At 54.7% G+C, this 20,830-nt stretch overlaps 1 pseudogene; it reads left to right on the top strand.

The window, feature by feature from the left end:
* Positions 1-20,830, top strand: part of LOC129356903 (histone-lysine N-methyltransferase 2C-like) — a 50,258-nt pseudogene that overhangs the window by 3,712 nt on the left and 25,716 nt on the right.

Raw genomic sequence — 20,830 nt, 5'->3', positions numbered from 1 at the left:
CGAATAGTTTTCTTCTTGCTAGGGGGGCGTAACGGAAAATAATTGAGAAGCACTGCCCTAGGACAACTTCTTCATTGTCAAATGGAGATACCTGGTTGGTACTGGGATTAGTTTGGTCTTCGGTCTGGTTCTGTTCTCTAAACAGAAACTCTTCCCTTCCTGAGTGTTTGGAGTATGTAATCACAACATATGACATGAGACGATATTCACTTGATTCAAAGAGTGTGGATATTTTTCTGCCTCGGGTTCATTTCAAATGTAGTCTCTGTTTCACTTGAATTTGGCTGAGCCCTAGACCGTGAAACGTACTCTAGTACCCAGCACCACGAGGAAGTGGGTGTTAGCAGTTGGCGGATGTTAGCTAGAGAACAGACGTTAGTAGATGTCTTCCAGTTTGCAGTCCCTCATCATGGAGCGGACATTAGTCAGGGTTCAGAGCAGAAAATAAACAGGGAGCAAATATCAGCCAAGGAGTGCAGAGGATGCTGGCCAGTGAACTGATGTTAGTGGATGTCACTTCACCCATGGATTGGACATCAGTCAGGGAGAGGAGCGTAGCATCTCATCCATGGATTAGCCACTTGCCAGGGAGTACACGATAATAGACGATAGCAGACACTGGCTAGAGAGCGGAAAATGTTAGACGCTGGCCATGGAATCCACACTGTTTACATTCAGAAGCTCACCTGGAAGGTTAATTTTATCTGCATCTCTGGTAAATCCTATAGAGACCCTTTGCACTGCCAAACAATACGTCTGGGACGCTGGGGTGGATGAGAAGATTGCATGATGTTGTGAAGTTTCTCTAGTGAACAAGGTGGGAAAGGAGATAGAAAACGGAATAAACAATGTAGCACTGAATCAAACCATCTGTATCATCTGATCAGTGATTGCTGCTATACAAGTATTGATGTCTAAGCAACAGTATCTCTGTGATGTACTTCAGACTGAACTGGGATGGAAACTGAGCAGGCTTGACTTGGTCCGGTCTGGGTCTGCTTACTCTGACTTCAAGCAACGTACTAAAACCTAGGGTCCTCACAGATATATGATCGTGTCTAAAAGTATGTTTGTGGTTATTATCCCAGGAGGAAGTGGTGAGAGGCATGATGATAAATAGGCACCTGGGTGAGGGGTGGACTTAACCCCTGAGTTTACTTCCTACCATACACAAACTGTGATGTCATTCTGCTCATGTTCTTAAGGTGTTTCTGAATGAACAGAAACACTTTTCATTCTGGTTTTCAAAAGAACCAGGTTTCCAGCAGCAATTGCATGAATAACAATTCCTGTTGACCTGTGTTCCTGCAGGGGGCGAAGCCGAGGAAGAGCCCAGGGAGAGGGTGAAGAAAGCACGGGGACTACAGAGAAGAGGCGACTCCAGAAAAAGATAGGTGGGCCTTAATGATAAATCAGAGCTGCAGCCACAGGAACTCATTAGTTCTCTTAAGGTCCTAGAAAAAAGCTCAGCTTCATTTTCTGATTGACTCAATCTTTGCTGCTCTTCCACTTCACTGAGCTTCTTCTGACTACTGCAATCTTCAATGAATCCTCTGTTTGATCTCCATAGAGCCCAAGGAACCCCCAGAGGCTAAGGAGCCCAATCAGCTGCTGGAGCCCACAGAGTCACTGAAACCTCCAGAGCCCAAAGGACCCTGGAGGCCAAGGAGCCCACAGAGCTGGTGGAGCCTCCAGAGTCCAAGGAACCTCCTGCCCCCCCAGAGCCCAAGGAGCCCCCAAAGACCAAGGGACCTCCAGAGTCCAAGGAGCCCATGGGACCTAAGGCTTGTGGGGTCCCGGAGGTCCATCTCAAGGCGGAAGTCCCACAAAAACCCTGATCCAGACCTTGAACTGAGCGAGGTTGGGCTCAGTCCCTGTCCTGAACCAGCTCCTGAGCCCAGAGTCCCAAAGTGCAGCTCAAAACCAACGCCCGTTTCTGAGGAGGAAGACAGTACCAGAACAGGTCCCGTTACTGTTGACCTGTTATCACAGTACGTCCCTGTGGAGCACCCTCAGGTCTGCGCTCCAGAACCAGGAACCCACCCACAGCCCCACCCCTATTGAGACTAGCTGTCCCAGTAGGGTTTCCATGGACACCAAGGAAGGCTGTGGTGTCGGTCCGGTGCAGCAGAATCCAGAGCTGAGTCCCCACTCCAGTCCCCCAGTGTCCCTTTGCCTGGAAGACGAGGACGAGGGCTCCCTTTCCCCCTGTTCCAGCACTCCCATCAGAGGAATCGGGGGGCTCACCCGCCCCAACCCTCGGACACGCCAAGAAACGGTGAGTCTGGCTGATACCATGGAAACTCTTCCGTAGGCCCCTGCTGCTACTGATTGTCATGTGGGTTAGGATTGGGTTAGGATTGGGGTTAGGGGTTAGGGGAAATTATGGGTTATGGGTGGTTTCAGAGAAAATATTCTTTGGACTAAGCGTAATTAAATGACCCGTTGCCATGGTCACACAGCCTGAGTTCATGTGTTCATCTGTCCTGCAGGCTGAAGCAGTGTGCCTTCTGTTACCGTGGCGACCAGCCTCCTCTGGGCCAGGGGCGTCTGTGGTGTTCGGTCCGACCCGGGCTACATCCCGCTCCACATCGAACCGTCGCACCTCCTCTGATCGTGTCGATGACTGCCATGACCACTGCTACCGTGGAGACAGGGCCCCGCCCACGTATGTGACCTCACTTCCAGTTCATAAAGAAGAAACTGTTGGTTTGAAAAGATGAGGCTGACCAGCTGATCTGTTTGTTGTTAGGTGCAGCAGCCCAGCACAGTGTGGTGAGTACTGGTGCAGCTCATCGCCAGGCAATCACCTGATGGTAGATTACCAGGCGATCACCTGATGGTAGATTACCAGGCGATCACCTGATGGTAGATAACCAGGCGATCACCTGATGGTAGATTACCAGGCGATCACCTGATGGTAGATTACCAGGTGATCACTTGATGGTAGATAACCAGGCGATCACCTGATGGTAGATTACCAGGCGATCACCTGATGGTAGATAACCAGGCGATCACCTGATTGTAGATTACCAGGCGATCACCTGATGGTAGATTACCAGGTGATCACTTGATGGTAGATAACCAGGCGATCACCTGATGGTAGATTACCAGGCGATCACCTGATGGTAGATAACCAGGCGATCACCTGATGGTAGATTACCAGGCGATCACCTGATGGTAGATTACCAGGTGATCACTTGATGGTAGATAACCAGGCGATCACCTGATGGTAGATTACCAGGCGATCACCTGATTGTAGATTACCAGGCGATCACCTGATGGTAGATAACCAGGCGATCACCTGATTGTAGATTACCAGGCGATCACCTGATGGTAGATTACCAGGTGATCACTTGATGGTAGATAACCAGGTGATCACCTGTTGAAGGGCCTCAGATCAGTCACGGTCCCTTTGTGTTTCAGAAGATGAATCTTCAGAGTTCATCCGGCAGCTCGGACCCATCGGCCTTCCACACGACATCAACGTCCAATCACTGTTCGACCCCACAGGTAGCCCTTCATCCTTTTCCTTCTCCTCCTCTGCATACGTGTGCTTACCTGGCTCTGTGTGCAGGTCAGTGCTGTGCTCACCTGCAGTGTGCCGCCTGGTCAGAAGGTGTGCGGCATGGTGACGGCCAGTCGTTGCTCTTTGTGGACAAAGCCATCGACTCGGGAAGCAGCCAGGTGAGTTTGTGACAGGATGTTGTATGGGGGGTTGGTGGATGAAGAACACAGCCTTCTGCCGGGCCGTCCAGGTGTTTTCAGACCTTCAGGAACTCTGATGCTGAACGGGCTCTTGGCTCGGATCCAGATGAACTTTGGAACCGGTCGGTCAAATTAATAAGCTCCGCCCCCTGTCTCACCTGTCCAGGTATGTGGGTTCTGCCAACGCCTGGGTGCTTCGCTGCGTTGCCAGGAGACGGGATGTGGGCGGAGCTACCACTTCCCTTGTGCTGCTGCTGCTGCTGGCGCGCATCAGGACTGGGCCCAAAGGCTCACGCTGTGCCCGACGCACGCCGGCCCAGGTGGGGGAACTCGGAGCTCTGCCTCCCCCACGTTTACCCTCTGTTGCCATGGAAACGCACTAACCTCTGTCTACACAGGCTCCTCCAAGTGTTTGTCGTGTTTGGGCGGAACCGAACCCGGCAACTTGTTGATGTGCTGTTGCTGCGGTAGCTGTTACCATGGACACTGTCTGAAGCCGGCTCTCACCCCGTCCCCTCTGGTCCGGTCTGGGTGGCAGTGTCCCGCTTGCAGGATGTGTCGCAGCTGCAGGTGACAGAGCTTCTGACTGAACTAGTACCTGACTGTGCAGCACCACTGTTGGCTGGACTGAGGGTTAGCAGGTTAGAGGTCATCCTGTCGGTCCTGACCAGCTCTATATGTGTGTGTCAGGTTACGGGGCGATGAAGGCCTGCTACTGGTGTGTCAGCGCTGTGATAAGGCCTACCACACACACTGCCTCTCTCCTCCTCTGGACGGTACACCCAACAGCGCTTGGACCTGCAAGGTTAGAAAACTCTGTCAAGTACAACTGCCTAGGACTGTTGCTGCTGAACTCATCGGACCTGTTTTCTCCAGAACTGCAGAGTCTGTCGCCGATGTGGTGTGACATCATCGGGTCAGTGGGCCAATCATCAGTTTTTGTGCGACTCATGTGACCCTGCCTGCCCTGTCCTCTCTGTTACCGGGCTGTTGACTTTGCCTCGCTGCAGAACAGTCTGACCTGCAGCAGCTGCTACAGGTAAACTTGTTTAGAACGGGGTTATCCTCCGACTACAAGTCAGTTTTCAATTTCCTTCAGTAAAGATGGAAGTAATTGAACAACTACCAGGTCTTGCAGCTCTTCGACAGGATGTGTGTTAAATATGTTTACTTTCCCTCCTCAGTCCTTTTGAGTGTTTGATGTTCTCTGTGCTTCAGGTCTGTTCATGCCGAGTGTTCGGACCAGGCTGGGGAGCGCACAGCAGAGTCTGACTCTACCACTGCTCCTCCTGCAGCCCTTTGGAACAGCAGCTAGCCTCTCCCTATAATGCCTCTCTTGGACTTAGTCCGCCTGCTGCTCCTGATCCAGGCCAGCTTATCTGCCTGAAGCTACCGCCTAGTCCTTTGCAGAGTCCAAACTTATCAGAGTTCCAACCTAGTCCCACACCCTCTTCCGCAGACGATCCAATAAGTTCTGTAGCAAGTGGAAGCATTCTTGGAACATCTCAGAAGGACCTTCAACTCAATCCTCCACGGTCTCCATCCTATTGGAAGAACGGTGTTGCAGCATCACTAAAAGTCCTTGAAAGAAGTCCATCTCCCCCGACCAAAGATCAGAGGCACACATCGTCACCTGAGCAGACTGACCTGCCGTTGTCACCGCCTCTCGCAAAATACAAACCACCTGTTATATCACCACCAACCTTCGGTCACAGCCTGCAGCAAGCTGCAGCCGAGCCCCAGCAGAGTCCTGCGTGCCCATCACCCCAACCCGACCGGAATCCTGCGTCCCCTCCAGTCCGGTCCCAAACAGAGTTCTGCGTCCCCTCTGGCACACCCCGACCGGAGTCCTGCGTCCCCTCCGGCCCAGCCCGACCGGAGTCCTGCATCCCCTCCGGCCCAGCCCGACCAGAGTCCTGCATCCCCTCCGGCCCAGCCCGACCGGAGCCTTGCGTCCCCTCCGGCACACCCCGACCGGAGTCCTGCATCCCCTCCGGCCCACCCCGACCGGAGCCTTGCGCCCCCTCCTGCTCTGCCCGACCGGAGTCCTGCATCCCCTCCGGCCCACCCCGACCGGAGCCTTGCGCCCCCTCCTGCTCTGCCGACCGGAGTCCTGCTTCCCCTCCGGCCCAGCCCGACCGGAGTCCTGCATCCCCTCCGGCCCAGCCCGACCGGAGCCTTGCGTCCCCTCCGGCACACCCCGACCGGAGTCCTGCATCCCCTCCGGCCCCCGACCGGAGCCCTGCGTCCCCTCCTGCCCTGCCGACCGGAGTCCTGCTTCCCCTCCGGCCCAGCCCGACCGGAGTCCTGCGTCCCTCCGGCCCAGCCCGACCGGAGTCCTGCGTCCCCTCCGGCCCAGCCTGACCGGAGTCCTGCGTCCCCTCCGGCCCAGCCCGACCGGAGTCCTGCGTCCCCTCCACCCCAGCCCGACCGGAGCCTTGCGTCCCCTCCTGCCCTGCCCGACCGGAGTCCTGCGTCCCCTCCAGCTCAGCCCGACCGGAGTCCTGCGTCCCCTCCTGCCCTGCCCGACCAGAGCCTTGCGTCCCCTCCAGCCCAGCACCAGCTTAGTCCTGCGTCCTCTCTAGCCAAGCCCAGCTTGGTCCTGCGTCCCCTCCGGGCATCCCCTCCGGCCCAGCCCCAGCTTGGTCCTGTGTCCCCACTAGCTGATCCCCAGCTTGGTCCTGCATCCCCTCCTGACCTGCCCGACCGGAGCCTTGCATCCCCTCCGACCCGGCCCATCTTGGTCCTGCGTCCCTTCCTGCGGAGCCCCATCGTGGTCCTGCGTTCCTCTTGCCGAGCCCGACCGGAGTCCTGCGTCCCCTCCTGCCGAGCCCGACCGGGGTCCTGCGTCCCGTCCTGCCGAGCCCGACCGGAGTCCTGCGTCCCCTCCTGTCGAGCCCGACCGGAGTCCTGCGTCCCCTCCTGCCGAGCCGACCGGAGTCCTGCGTCCCCTCCTGCCGAGCCCGGCCGAAGTCCTGCGTCCCCTCCTGCCGAGCCCGGCCGGAGTCCTGCGTCCCCTCCTGCCGAGCCCGGCCGGAGTCCTGCGTCCCCTCCTGCCGAGCCCGGCCGGAGTCCTGCGTCCCCTCCTGCCGAGCCCGGCCGGAGTCCTGCGTCCCCTCCTGCCGAGCCCGGCCGGAGTCCTGCGTCCCCTCCTGCCGAGCCCGGCCGGAGTCCTGCGTCCCCTCCTGCCGAGCCCCAGCGGGGTCCTGCAGCCTCTCCAGCTAAGACCTATGTTGAGACTCTGGGTACTGCTTCACCTTCTTCCGAGACCCATCAGAGTCCATCAACACCTCCAGAGATGCATAAGATTCCTACTATGCCTTCGGCCAAAACCCATCAGACTCCTGCAACAGCTCCAACGGAGACCCATCAGATTCTTGTTGAGACTCAGAGTCCTTTATCACTTTCATCAGAAACCCATGAGAGTCCATCGACAGCTCCAGCCACCTCCCATGAGAGTCCTGTAAGAACACCTGCCGAGACTCCTCAGAGTCCATCATCAGTACCCTCAATCGAGACCCATCAGAGTTCTGTATCTCCTTCAGTGGTACATCAGAGTTCTGAGGAGTCCAATCAGAGTTCTGCAGCCCTTCCAGCAGCGATCAATCAACTCTTACCAGAAGAGTCTGAAGTCTCTGGTGAATTTTTTCTAAAGACGGCACAAAGTACTTCTTTCACTGCAGAGGAGGAGTCCCTTAAGAATCATGTTGTAGAAAACTCAAGCATTGTCCTAAACCATCTTCCACTCACTTTGTGTCAGAGCCCTTTAGCACCTCAAGAGGAAGCCCATTGGAGTGCTGCAGTACCAGCCGATGATTTTCCTCAGACTTCTACGAAACTTTCTACACCAAATCTAGAGGACAGCCATCCAACTTTTGGACCATCTCCAGAGCAGAGCCACCAAAGTCCCTTATACCTTGTACAAGATCCTGATAAAAATTATGCATCATCTCTAGAGGAGACCAGTAAGAGCCTACTACCATCTCTAAAGAAGACTCAACCGCACAAAAACCTTGTTTCATCAACAGTTGAGAAGGTTAATGATCAGAGCCAGCAGGCTTCTTCAGTGGAGACCAAAAACAACCAGGGACCATCTTTAAAAGAGACTCTCTCACCCTCTCTACAGACAACCCATCAAAGTCTGCTGCTTTCTTCTGATCAGCAAATTCCGCCAATGTCTCCCCTCAAGTCTAAGCAACCATCTGTGGAGTCTCCTGGTGAAAAATATAAAACTCCTACTCCATCTCCAGCCCACATGTGTACAAGTCCAGAACCTCCTCTGAAGAACTCGGGTGAAGGTTTGGTTCCATATCCAGAGACTGAAATCCAATGTCTTGTTACATCTCCTAAAAATTTCAAACAAGATCATCCACCATCTCTTGAAAGGACAGAAGACTGTCCTGAATTAAACTTTATAAACTTCTCAGAAGTAGCAATATTGTTGCCTAAAGAGATCCATTCAAGTGCTGCTGAACTACCACATCTCCAAGAAAGTAGTGGTAAAGATCACCATGACAGCTTCAGGCCAGCACATTGTATGTCGAGCTCAACATTATCTCACCCTGCTTCCATTGATCAACAGTCATCTTCCTCATTACCACACTGTCAGTCAGAAAACCAGGAATATGCCCCGTCACACCAACTTGAACCTGAAAGGCCTCCTCAATGTCAGGCCAGTCCAACAGGATTTGAGTCTGGTCCAGTGTCCTCTCCTCCTAGTCTAACCAAAAGGTCCCCCCCCAAAGTTCAGAGTTCTAAGCTCAGTTTGAACTCTCTTTCTTCTGAACCAGACTTCACAGAGGTCCAACTGGATACTCTATCTCTGCAGGCACATCTGGTTAGCAATGCTCAGCCTCAGAGTCTGAGTACATCAGGGCTGAATCCTACCAGATTTCAACAAGTATACCATCTGGAACCTGAGGGACCGCTACAGAGACCATGCAGTCCAACAAGCATCATAACTCCCAGCCCAACCATAAATTGGAAGCTGGTACATCTTATCTGCAATCTCCCATAACACTGGACCACACAACCTGGCTCAGACCTTCCACAGAATCTCTGTAATCTGAACCCTAAATCACCACTGATATCTGGCACATCTACCAAGATGGCATTTGAATCATATTCAGCTCCTTGTAGCCCTCACCCTCTCCAGGGGATATCTAGACCCCACAGTTCTTCACAACCTGCAAGTCCAACTCAGTGCCACTACAACAAGACGGGTCAGGCAAAGTTTTGACTCTGGTGGACAGAAACTGGAAGATATAGAGTTCACCCATGACTCCTCAACAGTGCAATCTGCTGAAACTACCAGCCTCACATCCCTGACCTTCAGATGCCAGTAAGCCTTGATAATGGTAGCACTTCTCTTGAACACAGTAGCCTAACTTACTCACCTTGTGACACAAAGGTAAACCAGAGTCCTTACAAAAGTCTGTCACCAGGCACAAGTGATAGTTCCAAACAAGCTGAGCCAGTGCCTACAATGCCTACAACCCTGCCTTCTGTCTCAAGTCTTGCCAATGACCCCAGACAGTCAGCAGTCTCATACCAGCTAAGTCCTCAACACAACAAGATGGCCCAATGTCTCCATCATTAATTGAAGCACGACTGGCTCAACCTGGTGACTCCATTTCTGGTCAGGGTAAGGATATAGAGCTCTACCGGACAGACTGGTCCATCCTGAGGTCCTTATTGACTTTAGTCCCACACAAGTCCACAGCTCTGCAATGACATCTTCTACCCATAGTCTGTCATCTAGTAGTTCTGTTTGTAGTATTCCTACAAGCGGTGTCTCTCCAAGGACTAGTCATCAAGGTCAAGCTAATACTGTTTGTAGCACAAACACTTGTTAGCCCACTTCAGAAGCCAGCTCTGGATGGGACAGTGCCCACAGACCCATGTCCAACCCTGGAACCAGTCCCGGCCTTCGTCAAGCACCAAGCAGCCCGGGTTCTTTGTCAGATTGCGTCCAGGCGGTTGATCTTTCCATCCAAAGTGCTGCTGTTCCTTCTCACTCTGTTCTGGATGCTGGTGCTGTCCAAACAGCAGAACCCAGTGAAGGGTCCCAGAGACTTGGTGACCCTGCTCAGTCTACTCAAAGCCTTGCTACTCCTTCAGACTCTGTCCACTCACAGGTCAGCCCTCCGTCTGCAGTATTGACTTCAACGCTTGAGGCTCCATTTAGCTTTGTCAGAACTTCACAAGAATGTTCTGTACTTGGGGGAGTGGGTTCAGAAAGTCCTCATGCTGGCCCCGTAACAGGTCCTGTCCAGCTGATGCAAAGTTCTGATAGGAATACCATTGGTTCATTGCCTCCAGAGTCTGGTTCTGATGTTGGTTCTGATTTTGGTCCTGGTCCTGGACAGCTACAGTTCAGTCTTGATCCAGGTAACCATGTTCAGTCAGTAGCTTGCACTGAGCATGATCTTGATTGTGGTGGTTCTGGAGTGGACTTTAGCCTTATCCCTGAACGGCCTAGTTCTGGACATGGTCGTGGACCTGCTGGAGGTGAGTATCATGGAGGGTCCAGCTCTGATGGGACATCAGATTGTTTTCTAAACTGATGTTGTTCCTGCAGCAGAGCAGAGGACCACTGAGGAAGAGCAAGGAGAAGCAGTGATGGAGAGTCCAGAAGATGAGAATGATCCTGCTGAGATGACTGCGGTACGAGGAGACGATGAGGAGAGTAGCCCATTACTGGGTCCGGTCTGTCCTTCAGGTGAGAACCAAGATCGACCAGCTGTGCTGACCAGCAGACTGGTTTACACTTTTTCCAATGGTCCAAACCAGTTCCTTTTGTCAAATTTGGGTTGTTCTGACAGGCTGAGTTCTAATTGCTTCTGGTTCTTGTTTCTGTAGGCCCCTCTTTCCCAACAGTCTCCGTGTCCTCCTGTCATCACTCTCAGGCCGGCCCCTAGAGGAGACCATCCTCCATTGGCTGAGAGGAGGAATGTAGAGGAAGAGTATAGCCAATCACAGAGCCTGAATAAACTTGTTGCCATGGCAACAGAATCAACCAAAGATGGAAACAAGTCCCATTGTGAGCCTTCAGGGAAGGAGGAGATAGCCACAGCAGAGAGACACCAGTCAATCAGAGATGAGGAGGAGGGACCAGATGAGGAGGAGACCTCAGATGGCCCTATTCTGGATCTGGACCAATCCCTGGACATGGAGGTAATGGAGCTGATGACCTCAGCTGCACACCACCTCCGGCAAAGGAAAGTGGCGGAGCCTAAGGCCCCTTCCCTCCTGGTCCCGCCCCTCCGATGACCTGTCCATCCGTCTACGTCAGTCTCCGTTTTCCACTGAGGCGTCCCCCGAGACCTCACCTGCACGGACCCCCGTCACTCCTCCACCTCTGACTCCACCAACTCCTCCCTCCGCCAGAGAGACTCCGCCCCCTACCCAGGTAAGACTCTTGCAGGGCCACTAAAATCTCTTGCAGTCGCCACTGGCTTACCTCACTTCATGTCTCTAGGCACCACCTACTGCAGTGTTCTTGCTGACCCCAAAGATTGGCATGGGAAAGCCTGCCATCTCTAAGAGGAAGTTCTCCCCAGGCCGGGTGCGGTCCCGACAGGTACCACAGGTCCGATCCGATCAGCAGCCTCGCTCAGAAGCTTGTGGAGCATCAGCCTCGGGTTGGAGACACAGAGCCTTCGGGCCAGAGCCTCCTCCCCATCAGGCTGGAGCCTCTCGTTCGTCGGGCCGGAGCCTCCTCCCCGTCGGGCCGGGGCCTCCTCCCCGTCGGGCCGGAGCCTCCTCCCCGTCGGGCCGGAGCCTCCTCCGTCGGACCGGAGCCTCCTCCCGTCGGACCGGAGCCTCTCGTCGTCGGGCCAGAGCCTCCTCCCGTCGGGCCAGAGCCTCTTGTTCGTCGGGCCAGAGCCTCCTCCCTTCGGGCCGGAGCCTCCTCCCTGTCGGGCCGGGGCCTCCTCCCCTTCGGGCCGGAGCCTCTCGTTCGTCGGGCCGGGGCCTCTTCCCCGTCGGGCCGAGCCTCCTCCCCGTCGGGCCGGAGCCTCCTCCCCGTCGGACCGGAGCCTCCCCGTCGGACCGGAGCCTCTCGTTCGTCGGGCCAGAGCTCCTCCCCGTCGGGCCAGAGCCTCTTGTTCGTCGGGCCAGAGCCTCCTCCCCTTCGGGCCGGAGCCTCCTCCCTGTCGGGCCGGGGCCTCCTCTCACGTCGGCCGGAGCCTCCTCCCCTTCGGGCCGGAGCCTCTCGTTCGTCGGGCCGGGGCCTCTTCCCCGTCGGGCCGGGGCCTCCTCCCCGTCGGGCCGGGGCCTCCTCCCCGTCGGGCCGGAGCCTCTCGTTCGTCGGGCCGGAGCCTCTCGTTCGTCGGGCCGGGGCCTCCTCCCCGTCGGGCCGGAGCCTCTTCCCCGTCGGGCCGGGGCCTCCTCCCCGTCGGGCCGGGGCCTCCTCCCCGTCGGGCCGGAGCCTCTCGTTCGTCGGGCCGGGGCCTCCTCCCCGTCGGGCCGGAGCCTCTTCCCCGTCGGGCCGGGGCCTCCTCCCCGTCGGGCCGGGGCCTCCTCCCCGTCGGGCCGGGGCCTCCTCCCCGTCGGGCCGGGGCCTCCTCCCCGTCGGGTCGGGGCCTCCCCGTCGGGCCGGGGCCTCCTCCCCGTCGGGCCGGGGCCTCCTCCCCGTCGGGCCGGGGCCTCCTCCCCGTCGGGCCGGGGCCTCCTCCCCGTCGGGCCGGGGCCTCCTCCCCGTCGGGCCGGGCCCTCCTCCCCGTCGGGCCGGGGCCTCCTCCCCGTCGGCCGGAGCCTCCCCGTCGGGCCGGAGCCTCCTCCCCGTCGGACCGGAGCCTCTCGTTCGTCGGGCCAGAGCCTCCTCCCCGTCGGGCCAGAGCCTCTTGTTCGTCGGGCCAGAGCCTCCTCCCCTTCGGGCCGGAGCTCCTCCCTGTCGGGCCGGGGCCTCCTCCACGTCGGGCCGGAGCCTCCTCCCCTTCGGGCCGGAGCCTCTCGTTCGTCGGGCCGGGGCCTCTTCCCCGTCGGGCCGGGGCCTCCTCCCCGTCGGGCCGGAGCCTCCTCCCCGTCGGGCCGGAGCCTCCTCCCCGTCGGACCGGAGCCTCCTCCCCGTCGGACCGGAGCCTCTCGTTCGTCGGGCCAGAGCCTCCTCCCCGTCGGGCCAGAGCCTCTTGTTCGTCGGGGCCAGAGCCTCCTCCCCTTCGGGCCGGAGCCTCCTCCCTGTCGGGCCGGGGGCCTCCTCCACGTCGGGCCGGAGCCTCCTCCCCTTCGGGCCGGAGCCTCTCGTTCGTCGGGCCGGGGCCTCTTCCCCGTCGGGCCGGGGCCTCCTCCCCGTCGGGCCGGGGCCTCCTCCCCGTCGGGCCGGAGCCTCTCGTTCGTCGGGCCGGGGCCTCCTCCCGTCGGGCCGGGGCCTCCTCCCCGTCGGGCCGGGGCCTCCTCCCCGTCGGGGCCGGGGCCTCCTCCCCGTCGGGTCGGGGCCTCTTCCCTCGGGCCGGGGCCTCTTCCCCGTCGGCCGGGGCCTCCTCCCCGTCGGGCCGGGGCCTCCTCCCCTTCGGGCCGGGGCCTCCTCCCCGTCGGGCCGGGGCCTCCTCCCCGTCGGGCCGGGGCCTCCTCCCCGTCGGGCCGGGGCCTCCTCCCCGTCGGGCCGGGGCCTCCTCCCCGTCGGGCCGGGGCCTCCTCCCCGTCGGGCCGGGGCCTCCTCCCCGTCGGGCCGGGGCCTCCTCCCCGTCGGGCCGGGGCCTCCTCCCCTTCGGGCCGGGGCCTCCTCCCCGTCGGGCCGGGGCCTCCTCCCCGTCGGGCCGGGGCCTCCTCCCCGTCGGGCCGGGGCCTCCTCCCCGTCGGGCCGGAGCCTCTTCCCCTTCGGGCCGGGGCCTCCTCCCCGTCGGGCCGGAGCCTCCTCCCCGTCGGCCGGGGCCTCTCGTTCGTCGGGCCGGATACTCCGATCTTGTGCATGCTGCTTTCTCATGGCTGTTGCCGTTTAGCATGTCACTATTTAAACTTTCTGAATGTTTGAGCAGAACTGCATGCGGTTGCCATGTTATCATTTTGCATCTTGACTAGGCTGTTTTCAGTTTCCTGTTTGTGGCTGTTGCATTTATGTTGCTGCATTTTGTCCCCCTCCACTCTTACTCTTACTCTTGCCCTCTTACCCCCCTGGCCCTTCTGCATGACTCAGGGTACGTGGTGCAGCAGCCGCAGGGCGCCGAGCCCTCCCTCATCCTCGCAGGATTCCACGGGGGAGGGAGGCTGGAGCCCTAAGCCCCACCCACCAGGCTCTCCTCTGTGGAGCATGAAAGTGGTAAATAAGCGCACCCAGACATGATGGCTTCAGGTTGTCAGGCAGTTGGTTCAGCAGCAGCTGTTGACCAGCCTGAGGCTGAGAGTGAGAGTTTAAATTAATCATTGGATTTAAATTCAACCAATCAGAAGCTTGCTGCTCCAGTTGAGCCCGCCTCCAGCTGAACACGATGGTTCTTCTGGTCCAGCTGTTTTCTGGTTCTCGAACCCATTCTGGTTTAGAACCACACATTCAGCTTCACTAGAACAAATGGCCTGAAAACCTGAGATGTTCAGAACTTGCTAGTTCTCTTAAATCGGGACTGCAAAGCAGTTTCACTCAGGCTTATGATTGCTTCATCATTTTTGTTTTGATTTAAATTTTTGGACTTCAAATATTTTCTTTTTACCTTTGAACGGGTCTGGATCTGGTTAGCCACCCAGTTCCAGGGGCCTCATGCATAAAAGAGTGTGCTGTTTTATTCACACTCTTATACGTACGGACAGATGTACGGACAAATGGCGTACATTTGTCCATACGCCAAGTTTTAGTGGCATACGGAAAAGTAGAAATTGCAGAAAAGTGCAGCGCACAAAAAAATCTGGATGCATAAAACCGTGTGCACGCACCTTGGTGCGCACCTTTCCTTCATAAATCCCAATTTAGAGGAAACGGAGCAGCTGCTGGTCCGCCTGTCGCCTCCATAAATACATCAATGTAAATTAGTAGAAGTACCCTGAAGTCTGCCGCCACGTGAAGCCATAACCATGGCAAAATCTTATTTTGGAGCAAAATATATTCATAATATTCTGCTCCATGCACAAATAAATAAAATATATATTTTATTTTGAAGCTGTTTTCAGGTCACATAAGCTCTCTTCACCAAAATAAAAATAATACACTTTAAAGAAAGAAAAATACAAATAAAAGAATAAATAAAGATCTCCCAGGTAACATTGGTGTTTGAACAGCAGAACGTTCAGAACCCTGTAAACAGAAGTTACATTTACAGCGTACAAATGCTCTCTGTCCACAAGGGGGCCTGGACCGGAACCGGTACCTGCTTCAAGTTCTGTTCAGAGCCCCAGGATGATCAGTCTGGATTCATCTAAACGCCACGAAACCAGCAGATCAATATGATCTGATCAATGGCTCCATGTTCTCCATCAGAGCCACAGATGCAGCAACTAATATACCTGGGATTATACACACCTGATCACCTTCGATAATCAGACCTATTGATCACCTTCAATAATCAGACCTATTGATCACCTTCAATAATCAGACCTATTGATCACCTCCAATAATCAGAGCTATTGATCACCTTCAATAATCAGACCATTGATCACGTCAATAATCAGACCTATTGATCACCTTCAATAATCAGACCTATGATCACCTCCAATAATCAAACCTATTGATCACCTTCAATAATCAGACCTATTGATCACCTTCAAAAATCAGACCTATTGATCACCTTCAATAATCAGACCTATTGATCACCTTCAATAATCAGACCTATTGATCACCTCCAATAATCAGACCTATTGATCACCTCCAATAATCAGACCTATTGATCACCTTCAATAATCAGACCTATTGATCACCTCCAATAATCAGACCTATTGATCACCTCCAATAATCAGACCTATTGATCAGCCCTGGTTTCTCTTGTGAGAATAAATGAGCCATAGATGCATTCAGACGATGCGTTGTGTCTTTAAGACAAACTGAGCAAAATTATTTACATTGTTGTGAGGATTTCACATCCTTTACTTTTATTTACTTTATTTTGTGTCAGCTTATTGTCTGAGGATAAATTGGTTCAGTTTCATAATTTAAACATTAAAATATTAAAATAATGAAAATCATCAGGTTTGATGCTGCTTTGTCTAAATAACATTGAATGTAGTCAGGTATCAGTGTATTTAGGAGAGTTTTGATGCTTTGTATTTTAATATTGTTCACAGAAAACGTTTATGTAACTGCCGCACATTTTCGCGGCAGGGAAGAAAAACATACATTTATTCAAACTTTGACGCAAAGTTCATTTATACATGCCGACTTGTGCATAAAATATGGCATCTCACATTTTTTATGCGTACACCGCTTTATACATGAGGCCCCAGGTCACCGTTTACAACTGAGTCAGTGGCACCCTCTGCTGACCTGACCCAAGGAGTGGAAGGGTAACATGTCAGGAAGTCTAACGCTCTCCCGTCCTCGTCCTCGTCAGGGTCGGGGTTCAGGATTTCCAGGCAGGAAGCGGTCCAGAGGTGCAGCTGCTGGTGGAGGAAGAGGAGGAAGAGGCAGGAGTCGGCTGAAGGTTCAGGACAGCCTCACTGTGCTCCCTGGGGTAAGAAGAGTGTGCTGGCTGACTGATGGAGGAACAGCCATGCTAATAGGAAGCTGACCTCCTCCCTCCTCTGTGTCTGCTAGGGAAGCAATGTGGAGATCTTTCAGGCAAAGGAGGAAGAGGAGAACTCTATGCACAACACGGTGGTGATGTTCTCCACCTCGGACCATTTCACTCTCAAACAGGTACTCGGGTGTACCCCGGGCGTTGCGGGTGTCCCTGGTTGTCCGCGGGCGCCCCCTTGCGCGCTGGTGTCCTAGCATTTCTCCGTCTGTCTCTGCAGGACATGTGCGTGGTGTGTGGCAGCTTCGGTCGGGGCTCAGAGGGCCGCCTTCTGCCCTGCTCCCAGTGCGGCCAGTGTTACCATCCCTACTGTGTTGGTGTCAAGGTGTGTCCCTGGCCCGGTTACACCGCTCCGGCAGTCTGGTTCCGATTCACTCATTACTCCGTATTCTGATTTCAGATTACCCGGGTGGTACTCACCAAAGGCTGGCGCTGCCTAGAGTGCACAGTATGTGAAGCGTGTGGCGACGCCTGCGACCCCGCCCGCCTTCTGCTCTGTGACGACTGTGACATCAGCTACCACACCTACTGCCTGGACCCGCCCCTCCTCACTGTGCCCAAGGGCTCCTGGAAGTGCAAGTGGTAGGTGCAGGCATTGGAGGCCAAGGGTCGGAGGCATGTCTGACAGCCCTCGTCTGTCTGCAGGTGTGTGTGGTGTGTGCTGTGTGGCTCCACCTCGCCGGGGCTGCGCTGTGATTGGCTGAACAACTATAGCCTGTGTGGGCCGTGTGGCAGCCTCAGCCAGTGTCCCGTCTGCCAGCGGCGTTACACACAAGACGATCTAGTGCTGCAGTGCCAACAGTGCGACAGGTAGGGCCCTTCTCAAACTGGGGAGAGGAGTCTCGCCTCAGGATTGTGTTACCTGTGGTGTGTCTGCAGGTGGGTCCACGGCGTCTGTCAGGGTTTGGCCTCGGAAGAAGAGGTGGCGCTCTCTGCCGATGAAGGCTTTGACTGCTCTCTGTGCCGCGCCTCCTCAGGTCTGCATGGCCTTCATTATGAAATTCCCCCAGAGGCAAGGGTAAACGCTGACCCATGTGTTTGTTGCAGGGAGGGTGGAGCCTCTGGGTTCCTTCATGACTCAGATGGTGTCCAGAACCAGAGAATTGGGTCAGTATCGATTCTGTTGCTGTAACCTTCCAGTCCCTCTGCAGCCTGATCACGTGACTCTCTTTCCAGATGTGAAGACATTTACTCAGGATGGCGTCTGCCTAACAGAGTCCGGTCTGACTCACCTCCAGGCCCTAGTCCAGCCTCTCACATCACCGCGCAAGTGCCGCAGGTAAAGCCCTTACCCTTAACAGGTAGCCTGAACCAGGGAGTCAGACCAACGACGCTGTTCTGTCTTCAGGTGTAAACCAAAGTTGAAGCTGAGGATCATCAACCAGAACATTGTCTCCGTCCTGCAGACTCCACCGGACCCAGAGACCCTCATCGAGCCGGACCAGAACCGAGGTAACTCCTAAAGGGAATTCACAGGAGTCCATCAGAACCAGGTGACCTTGACACCGGGCCATCACCTTACAGCTTTGTCTGCAGGTGACCTGGACTGTGACATGAAATCTGACTCCAGTCCAGAGCGGGACGCCACTCACCTGGATGACATCACCAAGGAGACGGACGTCACAGACGACAAGAAGAGGAAGAGGAAACCATATAGGCCAGGTGGGATGAAGGGTGAAAGCCACTTATCTCCTCTTCATCATCCTCTAGCCCTTACATCCTGTCTCCCTTGGTAGGGCACCCTGGCCAAAAGACAGGGTGCCCTACCAAGGGTGGACTGTGCCCTGTCACAGTCGACCCAAATCTGAGAAATTCTAGCTGCCAAACCACGGCCTAGCAGTCGGATGCCCACATCGTTGGAAAGATTAACCCTTAGTGAGCTACATGCACCTGCTTCAGATTTTTCTTTTTAAAAAATCAAAGTTGACTCTTTTTGGGACTTTCAGTGCGCATTGTATGTCAATGTCAATGTCAAATTTATTTATATAGCACTTTAAAACAGGTATAAAACTGCACCAAAGTGCTGCACAGGAACAACAGTAACACAAATAGATAAAAACAGAATATCAAAAATTGCTTCAGTTAAAAGCCAACGAATAAAATGAATTTTGAGAAGCGATTAAAATGATCCAGGCTGCTAGCAGATCTAATCTAATCTGAAAAGGCAAATTGTTCCATAAATTTGGAGCAACAACATAAAAATCCCGATCTCCTTTCCTTAGTCGATCCGAGGGACTGGAAGTAAAGCTGATTGTTTGATCTGAGGGTTCTGGACACAGACTGACATTTTAAAAGGTCCTGAAGATAAGGGGGAGCTAACCCATTTAAAACTTTTTAAGTTAATAAAAGAATCTTAAAATCTATTCTATACATAACAGGCAGCCAGTGTAAATTGACCAGCTTAGGCCTTATATGGTCATGCTTCCTGGTTCCTGTAAGAAGCCGTGCCGCTGCATTCTGGATCATTTGAAGTCGATGAGGGTTAGTTGTGAACATTTTTTGAACTTGAGGCATAAATCATCCCAAATATTGGGGAAGAACCAAGATTGGCCTGAAAGTACCAGGATCACCCTGAACTCTTTCTGAACCCAAAGCCCCACACCGACGCCCGGGACTACTATTACTCCTCTAGAGTGTCGTGCCTTGGCAGCGTCATATTGTGTAGGCTTATACCTTGCCAGTGTAGAAAGCTACTATTACTCAGTGTGGGTACTCATGATGGGAGGAGGTTCAGGTGGCTCCCCGGGTGTCCCTTGGAAATATTTTAGATTAAGTTTCTTAGGCACATTCTTGGCAACCCTGGGATATATGGAGCCACACTGGATTTATCTAAATGGCCAGGAGCCATACATAGATGCCCATGTGGGCGACTGTGGCTGTATCGCAGAGTAGTCGTCTTGCAATCGGAAGGTTGTAGGTTCGATTCCGGCTTCCTCCTGTCACATGTCGATGTGCCTCTGCGCAAGGCACTTAACCCCAAATTGCCTCCCGGTCTGTGTTTGTGAGTCCAATGGGTGAATGTGACTCCAGTGTAAAGTGCTTTGAGTGGTCAAAATGACTGAAAAAGCTCTATAAGTTCAGTCCATGCCTAATCCCAATGCATTTTCTGTGCATTGAAGTCAGGGCAATGATGTCAATGCATTTGTGTTCTCTACAACCTTTCTATCTGGTACCTTGTCCAATTTTGTACTCGCAGAAGTAAAGTTATAGGTCCATCTGATGGAGCTCTCCATTTTGATTCCACTGAAAGTCTGCCCTTTTGCTACCCCACTAGGCTAAGACTGGTGAAGAGATCAGTCAGTAAAAGTCAAAATGATGCTGTCATTCAGTGGTTAGACAGCCTGCTGTTTGTCCCACTTTATCCCATATGACAACATTAATATAATGGCCATGATAGATATTCCTGGCCATTAGGTATAAGAAGCCATGCATTTGTATGGGAAATCCCGGACAATTGGAAGCTGGGTTCTAACCTCCGGTCTCCCCCTCTTTCTCTTTCGGTCTTCCCCTCTTTCTCCTTCGGTCTCCCCCTCTTTCTCTTTCGGTCTTCCCCTCTTTCTCCTTCGGTCTCCCCCTCTTTCTCCTCCGGTCTCCCCCTCTTTCTCCTCCGGTCTTCCCCTCTTTCTCCTCCGGTCTCCCCCTCTTTCTCTTCGGTCTTCCCCTCTTTCTCCTCCGGTCTTCCCCTCTTTCTCCTTCGGTCTTCCCCTCTTTCTCCTTCGGTCTTCCCCTCTTTCTCCTCTGGTCTCCCCCTCTTTCTCCTCTGGTCTCCCCCTCTTTCTCCTCTGGTCTCCCCCTCTTTCTCCTTCGGTCTCCCCTCTTTCTCCTCTGGTCTCCCCCTCTTTCTCCTTCGGTCTCCCCTCTTTCTCCTCTGGTCTCCCCCTCTTTCTCCTTCGGTCTTCCCCTCTTTCTCCTCCGGTCTCCCCCTCTTTCTCCTCCGGTCTCCCCCTCTTTCTCCTTCGGTCTCCCCCTCTTTCTCCTCTGGTCTCCCCCTCTTTCTCCTCTGGTCTCCCCCTCTTTCTCCTTCGGTCTCCCCCTCTTTCTCCTCCGGTCTTCCCCTCTTTCTCCTCCGGTCTTCCCCTCTTTCTCCTCTGGTCTCCCCCTCTTTCTCCTCCGGTCTTCCCCTCTTTCTCCTCCGGTGTCCCCCTCTTTCTCCTCTGGTCTCCCCCTCTTTCTCCTCCGGTCTCCCCCTCTTTCTCCTCCGGTCTCCCCCTCTTTCTCTTTCGGTCTTCCCCTTTCTCCTCCGGTCTTCCCCTCTTTCTCCTCCGGTCTCCCCCTTTCTCCTTCGGTCTCCCCCTCTTTCTCCTCTGGTCTTCCCCTCTTTCTCCTCGGTCTTCCCCTCTTTCTCCTTCGGTCTCCCCCCTCTTTCTCCTCCGGTCTCCCCCTCTTTCTCTTCGGTCTTCCCCTCTTTCTCCTCCGGTCTTCCCCTCTTTCTCCTCCGGTCTCCCCCTCTTTCTCCTTCGGTCTCC

This window comes from Poeciliopsis prolifica, unplaced genomic scaffold (genome assembly GCF_027474105.1).
Source record: "Poeciliopsis prolifica strain line A6 unplaced genomic scaffold, Auburn_PproV2 SCAFFOLD207, whole genome shotgun sequence".
Classification (NCBI taxonomy): domain Eukaryota; kingdom Metazoa; phylum Chordata; class Actinopteri; order Cyprinodontiformes; family Poeciliidae; genus Poeciliopsis; species Poeciliopsis prolifica.
The sequence above is the reverse complement of the archived record's forward strand: the minus strand, read 5'-3'. Positions and strand labels throughout refer to the sequence as shown.